Source organism: Marmota monax, unplaced genomic scaffold, assembly GCF_021218885.2.
Source record: "Marmota monax isolate L192 unplaced genomic scaffold, Marmota_monax_Labrador192_F-V1.1 WCK01_AAM20220418_F8-fsc00055, whole genome shotgun sequence".
NCBI classification, from domain to species: domain Eukaryota; kingdom Metazoa; phylum Chordata; class Mammalia; order Rodentia; family Sciuridae; genus Marmota; species Marmota monax.
The window spans coordinates 7,506,951-7,519,144 of record NW_026695205.1 but is presented as its reverse complement, the minus strand read 5'-3'; the positions used below and the strand labels follow the sequence as shown (position 1 = coordinate 7,519,144).

General features: G+C 44.1%; 1 protein-coding gene and 1 long non-coding RNA gene across 2 annotated transcripts in view; one reads left to right on the top strand and one right to left on the bottom strand.

Moving 5' to 3' along the window:
• Mroh9 (maestro heat like repeat family member 9) overlaps nucleotides 1–12,194 on the top strand; it is a 50,783-nt gene that overhangs the window by 17,808 nt on the left and 20,781 nt on the right. The window lies entirely within an intron of this gene.
• LOC131423641 (uncharacterized) lies at nucleotides 5,437–11,854 on the bottom strand. Its single transcript, XR_009225465.1, has 2 exons — nucleotides 11,722–11,854; nucleotides 5,437–6,831 (listed from the first exon to the last, which is right to left on the bottom strand). It is a non-coding gene; the product is annotated as an uncharacterized LOC131423641 (long non-coding RNA).

Genomic DNA, 12,194 nt, shown 5'->3' with positions numbered 1-12,194 from the left:
AGCTTGAGAAAGGTGAAGAAGACAGCATCAAGGTACATGATAATTAAATTGCTTACAACAAATGATAAACAGGAAATCTGAGAAGAAACCAGAGAAAAAAGACACATCACATGCCACAGATTTCTCACTAGAAACAATGTAAGCCAAAGGCAATGAAGCAACATCATAAAGAACAGAAAAACAAAAGCTGTCAGAATCCCATAGGCAGCAAAAATATTGTCCAAAATTCAATTAGATATGCATTTTAGAATGCATTGTGATAGAATTCAGTTCTGCACCTCAAGAAATGTTAAAGGAATACTTCAAGGAAAAAAATGATACCAGATAAAATTTTAAATCTAACTGAAGGAAAAAAAATGAATGGGAAATTGTAGCTATGTAAATAAATATTTAAAATATCTTTGTTATTTAAGTTTCTTTGATAATCAAGTGTTGAATACAAAAATCAACTGTTGAACACACAAAAAATAAAAATGTATGACAACATTAGCACAAAGACTTGAAAGGGAAAAACTTTTGAATACAGTTTTAAGTTTCCTGTATACACAAAGTCATGAAATATCACACAAGTAAACTGTGATATGGTGAAAATGTATTGTATAAACTCTAAAGCAACTTCTAACATAACAAAGACTTATATAATGAACCAAAAATGGAAATAAAATGAGATTATAAGAAATACTTAATCCAAAAGAAGGCAAAGGGGGATGTAGAAAAAGAACAGATGAGAAAAATAAATAGTTAAGGGAACAATTTAACCACATTAAAATAAATGTAAATGTTCTAAATATCCCAAATGAAAAGACAGAGATTGTCAGATTGGATAAAAAGCAAGACTCAAATAACTGCTGCCTACAAGAAACCCACTTTAAACATTAAGGCACAAGGGTAATTACGTAGACATAATAATCCAAAACACTTACATACCTAAAAGCAAAAATACATTATTCTAAGAAATCAAAATGTAAACAAAAGAATTGTAAAGAAATATTCAATTGCAGTTAGATAATTCAATACTGAACTCTCAACAATTCATAATCACACAAAAAAATCAATAAGGATCAACATTTATAGAACACTCCATCAATCATAAAAATAAGAACATTTTTAGTGCTTTTGTTAAACAGAACATTTTCCAAAATAAATGATATTTAGATGATAAACATCAAGAAATTAATTATTATAATTAAATGGAGTTAAATTTTAAATAAACAAAAAGATATTCTGGAAAACCCAAAATGTTTAAAAATTGGATAACATACTTCTAAATAACCCACAGGATGGAGAAAGGAAAATGAAAAGTATTTTCAACTAAATTAAGTTCAAATTTTCAAAATTTCAAAATCTGTGGGATGCAGGTGAGGAGTATAAAGAGAGAAATTCACAGGATGACTTGCCTGAGAAAGGAGGAGCATCTTCACATCAATGATCTCAGATTCTACTTCATAAAACTGGAGAAAGAGGAGCAAACACAACCACAGGAAGCAGCAGACAGGAAAGAATGAAGATGAGATTAAAATTCACATAATGAAAAGCAGAAATTGACCAAGAAAGATCATCAAACAATGAAACCAGCAGCAGATTCTTTGAGAAGACCATGGGGACCAAAAGGGAGAAGACACAAGTGAACAATGTTAGGGATAACAGAAATGACATTGCTGTAGAGTCTTTGGATATTAGAAGAATCTCAGGGGACATTATAAACAACTTCATGCCAATACATTTGACAACTTAGGGAAAACAGAAAAATCAACTAAAAGATACAAACCACAAAAGCTACTTGTGGGGATCACTGAATGCCCCTGTGTCTATCAACAAAACCCAATTCGTAGTTACAGCCTTTTTGCAAAGAAAACGTCAGACCCACAAAGAAAACTCCAGACAGAAATTATCTTGTAAAAGTTTAAGAAAGAAATCATGCCATTTCGATACCCATTCTATACAAATTCTTCCTGAAATGTGAAAATAAGAGAATACTTCCAGCTCTTTCTCTGATGCCAGCATAATTCTGATAACAAAACCAAAGATAGGAGAAAAAACAACTAACAAATGCCCCTCATGTACATAGATGCAAAAAATTCCCAAGTTTAGCAAATCAAATACAATAATACATAAAAGAAAACCATCATGACTATGTGGAATTTATCCCAGGAGTGCACTCAGCTTCTCATTTGAAATCAATCAATGCAATATTCCACATAAACAAAGGAAAAATAAAACCATGTCGTCATTTTAGTAGACAAAGAGCATTTGATGAAATCTATCAACCATTCCTTATTTTTTTTTTAAAAAAAAGTGATTAAGAATAAAGTAGAACTCTCTTCACCTAATACAGCGTGTCTGTGAAAATCCTAAAACTACATCATACCCAGGAGGGCAACCCTGAAGGAACTCCATGAAAGCTTTGGGACAAGACGGGGATGTGCACTGTGGCAACTTGTATTCACCATGGTGCTGTGAGTGGCCCGCACACCCTGATCTGATCACTACACACCTCTCCAGAGGTGTTAAAGTGCACCCCAGAAATGTGTGGGGTTACTATGTGTCAATTAAAATATGTTAATCCATGAAAAATGACAATTTTAAAATGTAATTTATAATGTGTGATTGAGCCAGATGTAAAAACTGTAAGAAATCTTTGGTTTTGGGGTTAGGTCAAGACTTTTTATATACAATACAAAAAAAAAATGATGAATCAATGAAAAAAAAATGACAAATTAAGCATCTCCGCTCTTTGACAGGCGCTCTTAGTCACTAAGCCGCAGACAGGGAGAAGATCCTTGAAAATTACATATCAGATACAAGAGTCATATCCAGAATTCACAAAGAACCCTCAAAACTCAGTGAGAAAAAAAGACAAACAATCTGAAAACATATAATAGATTTGAATGGTCATTTTGGCAAAGAAGCACATCAAATGATGTTCAATATAGAGTCGTTAAAGAAACAAAACTCAAAACCATTACTACACACCCAATGGGATGTCTAAAGCTGAAATGGCAGGAGGGAGCTGTGGGTTCATGCAACAACATGGGTGAATTTCAATCAGTTTGCCAAGTAAAAGGAATCCATCAAAAAGGGTAGACTCCCATCATTACGTACAACTATAATGCACTAATAAAAATGTGGAAAAAAGGGTAGGGACTATATGACTTCACTTATAAAAAATTAGGAAATGCGAACTTAACTGAAGGCACATGGCAGAAGGCAGATGAGCGGTTGCTTTGGAATCTGGAGAAAGGTAGGGAAGCTGGTGTGAGATGATGGGAAATACATGCAGAAACCTGGAGGCAACAGATATGCTCATTTCTCGATTGTGGAAATGGGTTTGTGGGGGTACGCATGTGCAAAAACTTACAAAGTTGTGCACTTTAAATAGTATATGTCAATTACAGCTCCATAAAGCTATTTATGGAGTGAAATCCTTAAAAACACATCTTCCTGGAAGTAAGGACATCTGTACCTGAACCTCCCCTTGAGAGCCTGGCTTTCCAGGGGCACCACTCCTCAGACCTTTTCAAAGTACCTCCAAGTTAGTTAACTCTCTGATCAGCAAACCCTGCAACTTAGAAATAGCTTCTTCCAGTCACTGAACATCACATTTGATGGCCTAAATGCATCTGATATCTGGTCAATCTCTAAAAATTATTTATATCCTTCAATTTTTCACATAGCTTATTTTAAATACTTTCTACATTCTGGGTCAGTGCCATTATAATATTTTATGTGCCATAGCTATGGGCATAGAGTTACATATTCAGAAGACTAGCTCTATAGAACTGGGGAGGAAAAGAAAATTGGAAAGAACAATATCATCAAAGTTGTGACCTTTAAATAGCATATGTCAATATATGATCAATATATCATAGTTTACGATCAAGTAGAAACTTTAAACTCTTTTCCTTAATACAACAGACCTTGAAAAAAATTCACCTATAAATTATAACACACTTGGAAGTTATTGCCACCTGACTACTGTTCCTCAAGTGGAAATCCAACCCAAGACCTTACAACGAGATAAACTTAAGATTGCTCAGGTATCATCACCCCACTTAGGTAAATGATATACAGAGCACTTGGTTTCCTGACTTTTATTCCTATCAATAAGAATTAAGTCTATTATTCTCAAGTATAGCACTTTGTAGCATTTTCTAATAACAAGTATTTATTTGATAAATATTTTAATGGTTATAAATGCAAATAAGATGAATGTTTCCTAGTTATACTGTTTTTTATTTGGCTAAAAAGTAGCTGGGTACAGACTGGGCTATCAAATGGACAGACACTTGGAGCCAGTCACTCAGAAAAACTCCAGGGGTGGCCCTTCAGGCTAGCTGATCTTCTGGGGAAGAAGGGCCTAGAGTTCCTAAAACTAGAGACATAAGCAGTTTCTACTCCCCTGGCTGAAGTTCCTCCTCCCCTGGTTGGAATTGTGAGAGGCTGAAGATATGCTGAAGCAATGCATCTAACATGACATAGTAAATACATTACAAAGACAGCTTAAATATGCATATACAGGATGGCACATCTTTCCAAAATCAAGGGGTTTTTCTACTCACCACCCCACAACTATTGCAAGCCTGGTTGACCATGAAGTTGGTCACTTTCATGAAGAAACAAGGCATCTGTGTAGGTTTGTCACCAAACCATTCTCATCCACCCTGCCATCCCCCTGGTACCCTAGAGTTAAAACCCTAACTCCATGATTGGGCTAGTGAGGCTGGGACTGGGAGCTTCCTCGGGGCCTCTTGCAAGTGGCTTATGAGAGTTGCTATCACAACGTCTGCCCTGGAGTCCTCTCTTTTCTGTATTTAATGTCTACCAGGTTTGGAATTCCTTGGTTGGGGTACCCTGGGTCCTTGTGTGTGTGACCTATTTTTCAGTTCCCAGTTGAGACCAAAGCAAGTTCGATGCTGGCCATGAGTGCAGGAACAGTAGGTAGGGACTTTCCAAAGAAGGTGGAATAGGTGAGTTTGGAGCATTCAAGGTTGGAACAAGAAGACCAGTAGGTGGGTCCATAGAATCCAAAGTTGTAGCAAGGAGACTAAGAGGACCACAGTCAAAGTCCAAAGATGGCAAATAGGAGCATCACAGCCAGGTGTGAGCTCAAGGCACTGAAGCAAAACACCATTAAAATGGGAGGATTGCATTGAAAACATAAAGGCTGTTCACAGACGAAGGCTCCCTCCTTTTATATAGTAACAGTTTGTAAAAGAGGACACTGTCTTATAAAGAAAAAAAAAACTCATGGAATTTGTGGAAAGGAAATAATTCAAAACAGTTCATCTGTTTACAAGAAGAGGTTCTTGGCAAAAGCCTGTGCTCTGAAGTGTATGTCCAGCATGGATAAATAAATGACAAGTGGTGGGATGTCAAGTCCCCAGCATATCATGCAACTGTTACAACAGGTAGTGAAAGAACGAACAAGGCTTGTCGTTGGAGCAAATGCCCGTTTATTGAGGAACAGCTCTGCATATTTATAGAGCCAGGGGTGGTTTGACAGTTGGCATGGGTGCTTTTTGATTGGAGGGTAAGGATCAGGTGAACCAGCAGGGCTCCCCATTGGACGGCAGGATCATGTGAGCCTAGCAGGGCTCACCATTGGATGGCTCTTTTGGGGGGATGGGGAAGTTAGTCTTTGGAGCCGGGGTGACTCCCAACATTCCTCCCTCTTTGTTATTAAATGAGAGTGGGCGTCAACTCATTCTGGCTGCTTGCTGCTGAAATGGGACGGTGTGGGAGAAAGAAGGAGGGAAGTAAGGAGCCCCCATAGCAGGGCAGAGAAGACCAGTATAACTTCAGGAACCAGATCAACAAAGATTCCTTGCCACCACAGATCCATGATGATGTTAGTCCATTCGGCATAGGTCTCCACTAGAGGTATCATCAGTAGCCAGGAGCTGGTAATTCCTGAGGAGAGGCTGGTAAAAGCTTGATTAGAAATTTTTTACCCACCTGAGTCTGAATGAACTTTATGATAAAGGGAAGGAATAGGCACAGGGAGTTTTTATAGCCCAAATCTAATGAGGTCTATGGGTCTGCAAGCTGCCTTGTTGGCACAAAGGGGGTTAAGTGTTCAGCCTTGAGCGGGGGCTTGGGCGTTTGGGCTTGAAGCAAACAGGTGATAAAAAGAACCAGACAGAGGGTTTGAGAAGCCAGGTCATTCTGCAGCTAACTTTGTTTGGCATGACCTGCAGACCAGCCTGACCTGCACCTAACACCCTCAATTCCACTCTTCATTCCTAGTCCAATCTAGCTCTCTCCCCTCTCTATTTAGGCTGCTCTTCAAACTTTCTCCTAACTGGGTGTACCAGCTTGCTTCTCTCTTTGCCTTTCTCGAAGCGGCCAAGGGAGGACAGTGGCTCACTGTTACCATATTTCCCTTTGAGAGCAGTCAGCTCTCTCTACAGGTTTTATGTAAAACACCTCAACTTTAAATACTGATACTTGAAATTTTTACGAAACTGGGAGGGTAAATAAAGTACACATGTTCCTCCTTAGGCCCAGCAGGCAACTGGTAAAGTGCTCTCTTATGATCACACTTATTCAGGGGTCACCATGCTCTGGACACCTAAGTGCTTTGTCAGAAGGACAACACACAACGGCCCCACTACTGACCAGATCCAAGCAAGTAAGGGGGGATCTGAAAGGAAGAAAAGGGGGTCTGGCTGGAGGGGCCCCTTAGGGTCACTTGCCTTGAATCTCCAGACATAGGGTGAAGAGAGGACCCAAGAGAGGCCAGAAACAAGGGGGAGCATTGACAAGAGTACTTAATGACAGGTGACGATCGTTGGCTCTTCTGATGAAGGTGTAGGAATGCCGGGCTTAAGCCTGGAAATATGAATCCACGGGGTAAGTTGGTTATTAGGTAGTTTGAGTTTGGCTGCCAAGGGAGTGCACATAATCACCTGAGCAGGACCCTCCCATTTGGTTTTAGAGGGGGCTTTTTCCCCGGTGGGCAATAGTAAACAAGTTGACCAGGTGTTAAGGAGGTAGGGTTTTGAGAGAGACTGGGGTCAGGAAGGAGCCAGGCTTTATAGCACCAGAGTTCAGAGTGTAGATGGAAGAGGAGGGGCAGGGCATAGGTATCGGAGATGGGTAGGGGTTCTGTAGGCAGTCCGGGAGGAACGAGGGGATGGCCATACATGACTTTGAAAGGTGAGAGATTAGAAGGCTTTTTTTGGCAAGGCCCTAATGCACAATAAAGCCAAGGGGAGCACCTTTACCCAATCCAGGCTTAATTCCATGGTGAGCTTGGTGAGGGTCTCTTTAAGGGACCGATTGGTCCTTTCAACCTTTCTGGAAGCCTGGGGGCGGTAAGGGCAATGGAAATGCCAAGGGAGTGATAGCGCATGAACCAGCTCCTGAGTTATCTGCAAGGTGAATTCTGGGCCATCATCTGATTGGATAGAAGTGGGCATCCCAAAATGGGGGATTATGTGAGTAAGCAATAGATCAATTACTGTAGAGGCCCGTTTATTGGAAGTGGTAAAGGCTTCAACCCATCCTGAAAAAGTATCTACCAATACAAGAAGATATTTTATGTTTTTTACTCGGGGCATGTTGGTGAAATCAATCTGCCAGTCTGCAGCTGGGGTATGACCGTGGGCCTGATGAGAAGGGAAAGGTTTAATGGAGTATTGGTATTGGTTTTCTGGCAGATCTGACAAGCGGAAGTGATCTGTTGTAGGAGGGTCTTATCACGTGGGGAAAGCGTGAAAAAGGAGTGAAGGAAAGTAGTGAGACTCTGTGGACTGGAATAGAGATGGGCCTTGGAATTTCCCACAGTAGTAAGGGAGGAGTCAGTTTGGGGCCTTGCAATGGATTATTCCCAGTTGGGAAGGCAGCCTGGAGGCTCGTAGTAGGCCAGAAATAAGTGTGGAATTAATGACTGCCGTCCCTCTGGTGATCAATAGCCCCCTTTCTTTCCAAATGGCTGCGTGGGAGATCAGGATATGGAAGACGTATTATGTAGGGAGAGGGTTTTTCCCTCCGCCAGCTCGCATGCCCTTGTGGCAGCTCTGAGTTCAGCTTGTTGGTTGGTGGTATTGGGTGGGAGAGGTTTTGCCTCTATGATGGATGAGAGGGAAACGACAGCATACCCCGCCACTTTAACCCCTTCGTGTATAAAGGAGCTACCATCTGAGAACCAGACGAGGTCCAAAGAGGGCAGGGGTCCCCAGAAATGGTGGTAGGGCAGGGTGAAATCGTCTCTAATACCTCCAGGCATTTGTGGACGGGATCTTGTGAGGGAGAAGATGGGAGGAGGGAGGCAGGGTTTAATGGAGAGCAGGGCTGAAAAGACATGGAGGGATTTTCAAGGAGAGACAAGGAGGGATAGGACCCTGGAAGGAGGAAGTGACTGTAGCCCCTTTTAAGTGAGGAAATCCTTTAATGGTGAGGAGATGAGATGGTTATCAGGGAGCCAAAGGTAAGCTTGTGAGCTTATTTCTGGAGGTCATGGGCCGCTGCTAGGGCTCTGAGGCATGGGGCCAGCCCTGACGGTGGGGTTGAGCTGTTTGGATAGGTAGGCCACTGGTGCAAATGTGGGGCCATATTCCTGACCCAGAACGCCCAGACTTTGTCCCTGTTTTTACATAGAGGGTGAAGTATCGGGAGAGGTCGGGGAGATGCAGGGCAGGTGCCCAGAGGAGGGCCTTTTTAAAGGGCTTCCCTCCCGCTGAGAGTAGGGGTTCATTTTGGGGGCCCTTGGCCAGATTATATAGCGGCCTGATGAGGAGGGAGAAATTCAAAAGTAATCCAGGCCCTGAAGTACCCAGTCAAACCCAAGAAGGAGAGTCATCTTTGGTCTTTGGTGCAGGTATAGACACAATTTCCCTTGAAAGATAGAGAACCCTAGATACATGCTATTTGGGCCTTTTGTGGAGAGGCCCGATTTCCCTTTAAGGCCAAGAAATTAAGTAGGAGAACTCTGTCATCTGTTGAGCGCCCTTTGGATGGGCTAGAAGAATTTGTTTGCAAGAGGTGCAGAGAGCAGGATTGGATCAGAGCAAGAAGAAAGCCTGGAAGAGATCCCTTAGAATGGAGGGATCCAGGGGCCCAAAAAGGGGCCATCTGCTTTGGTTGTCTAAGGGATAAGTGGGCCAGGCCTGGGTGCTATATTTGATCCAAGAGGCATTGTAGGGGAGAGTCGATAGGCAGAGAGGACACATTACCCATGTAAGGAGGAGGGAAGAGGACGCAGAGAAGGAGGAAACTGATTTATTGCCAAAAGGGGCGTCCCCACTAGAGCCAAAAAATCAGGAGTGCTTAAGTGGCAGGTTCGAGCTGCAGAGATTGGTCGTCACTGAATCCTGACAGTCGAAGCTCTCATCCTGGATGGAGACGGAGCAGTGGGAGACCTTGGCCAAGGCTTTTCGGGACCTCTCCTGGAGAGGCCGGATACTCCCAGGGCTGGAAAGAGGGGAGAGGAAGGGGAGGGTAAGTGTCTCTCTAGTGGCCTAGTCTTAAGGTGAGAGGACTAGGACTTTTGAATCTGCCCAAGGAAGGAGTCCCTGAGGGCCACCATAGCCTAAGGCTGTGGTGGGGTGCTTTCCTCCCCACAGGTGGGCAAAGAGATTTGCCAGACAATAATCAATAAATTGCAAGAGGGTGGATTCGTGGCACTGGGGGTGAAAAGATTGGAGGTCGGAGGCCAAGGTTTGTCCAAAGAGGTGTGGACTATCTCGAAATCCCTGAGGCAGGACAGTCCAGGTTAAAGGCAAAATTATATCCTTTAAATCTATGACCGAGAAGTGGGTGGCAGTGTGGGGGATCTGAGACAGCAGGGTGTATGGGTTGGGAACCAAAGGATGTTTGTTGTAGGCCCAGAAGAACTTTATGGGCCTAACGGAAGTGTTGATGAGTCGTAGGTAGGACCCATTGGGCTTTTTTACCGCTAGTATGGGAGTAAGGGGAATGAGCAGGATGGAGGTACCCCTTGCTAAGAAGGTCCTGAATATTCAGGAAATGGTGGAGGGGCTGTGGGTATCCCATACAATCGGGTCAACTAGGTTAGTATGGTATTTCATGTCAGCCTCACAAGTGGAGCAGAATGGCCAGTTTTCTTCCAAAAGGGCCAGAAAAGATGAACATGCCGATTCTGGGGCCTGACTGATGCCAGGAGCCCGTATGTTGATTGTTGTATTGAATTTAGAGAGAATATCTCAGCCGAGCAAAGGAACTTGACATTGGGGCATAACTAGGAACGTCTGAGAGGTTGGGAAGTTGTCTATGGAACAGAGTAATAGGGGAGTCTTTCTTGGATAGATGGTCTTTCCTCCTACCCCAACAATAAGAGAGGTGGACGGCACTCCTTGCTAAGAAGTGCAACTCTTTGCCCCCAGAATTCTGTCAGGACTGAGAAGGTAGCTCTGGTGTCAAGGAGAAAGTCAACCTTGCACCTATCCACCTGAATCTGCACCCTGGGTTTCTGTCTATTGATCATTACGGCCAGGGACAAGGACCCAAGGCACCGTCAATTGATTGCCATGCCCAGAAGTTCGGAGGGTTCCCTCCTATGGGATCTAGGACAGTCAGAGCCCCAATGACCTTGCTGTTGACATTTAGGGCATGGGGTATGCGGAGTGCTTGGTGCGGGGCATGCCCTGGCCCAATGTCCCTCCTTACCACACTTGAAGCAGGCACCCAGGGGAGTTTTTGGTGATGGGTGGCGACCCAAGGAAGCATCCTGCAGGAGCTGGGTGAGCATCTGAAATTTCTCAGTCAGGGGGGGGTGGCAGGGCCTTGTTTGAGCTTTTTCAGTTTGGCTCAGATGTCGGGGTAGCTCTGTGAGAGGAAATATGTCATAAGGACATGACGGCCATCTGGGGTTTTGGGAGTTTGATCTGGGGCAGCAAGTGGCGCCGGAGGGTGACTGGGATTAACTCAGTGAGTTTCATCTGCATGGGCTCTGGCAAGTTCCCAGACTCTGGTACGTTCCTCAGGAAGAAGAGTATTAGCCAATAACATATAAGTGATGCTCTAAGCCTGGAGGACCCACTGAAACTCTCTTTCGTGGTGAATGAGCCCAACCTTTGCTCGAGTTGCATGGGTCATTCATAGAGAACGGGACATGTACCTGGATAATGCCCTCAGGTCCAGCAACCTCTCTTAAATGGGCTATAGATTTGTGGGACTAGGGGCCAGACCTAGTTTGGGGGGGAACTAAAGGTGTCGGCCAAGTCAGGGGGAGCACCTGAGGGGGTGGACGGAGCCGATGGGGGAGGTTGGTAGGGAGGGGCTTCATCTGCCGGATAGGTAGGGGTGAGAATGAAGAAGAGAAAAAGCCTCAGCATAGGGGAACTTCTTCCACTTTTTCGAGCGCTCGCAGAAGTTAAACAGATCTCTGAGAATTGCAGGGTCTAGGGATCCTCCTGGGGGCCATTGACTTTGATTTTCTAATTGATAGTAAGGCCAATCATGTGTGCAGAATTTAATAAGGGGGAGTCTACAGGGAGGGAAGAAAGGCCCCCATAGGTCAGGAGAGGGACAAGGGTGGGAGAGAGAGAGAGAGAGAGAGAGAGAGAGAGGAGTGCCTGTTCTTCCACCCCTCAGGACCTCCCGCTCCTGAACTGGGCTCCAAAGAGTCCACTGTGACCATAAAGGTCATGGTGGGGTGCATTCTCTCCTCCAGATTGGGCGTCAGAGGTTTGCCGGACGATCACGGTCAAAGCCCCTTCGTAGCCCATCTGAAGTTGGATACCCGATAGGGGAACTCACCTACTGAAGATCTGGTGTTGTAAACAGCACTCGAAAGAGTGGACCAGGATGGCAAACCTTGAGAGAGGGGGCCCTCGAGCAGCGAGGCATTCTCCCTCCTGGCTTTCGGCACCAATGAAAGAACGAGCAAGGCTTGTCATCAGAGCAAATGCCTGTTTTTTGAGGAACAGCTCTGCATATTTATAGAGCCAGGGGTGGTTTGACAGTTGGCATGGGGTGCTTTTTGATTGGAGGGTAAGGATCAGGTGAGCCACCAGGGCTCCCCATTGGACGGCAGGATCATGTGAGCCAGCAAGGCTCACCATTGGATGACAGGATCACGTGAGCCAGGAGGGCTCACCATTGGATGACAGGATCATGTGAGCCTAGCAGGGCTCACCATTGGATGGCAGGATCATGTGAGCCAGCAAGGCTCACCATTGGATGGCAGGATCATGTGAGCCTAGCAGGGCTTACCATTGGATGGCAGGATC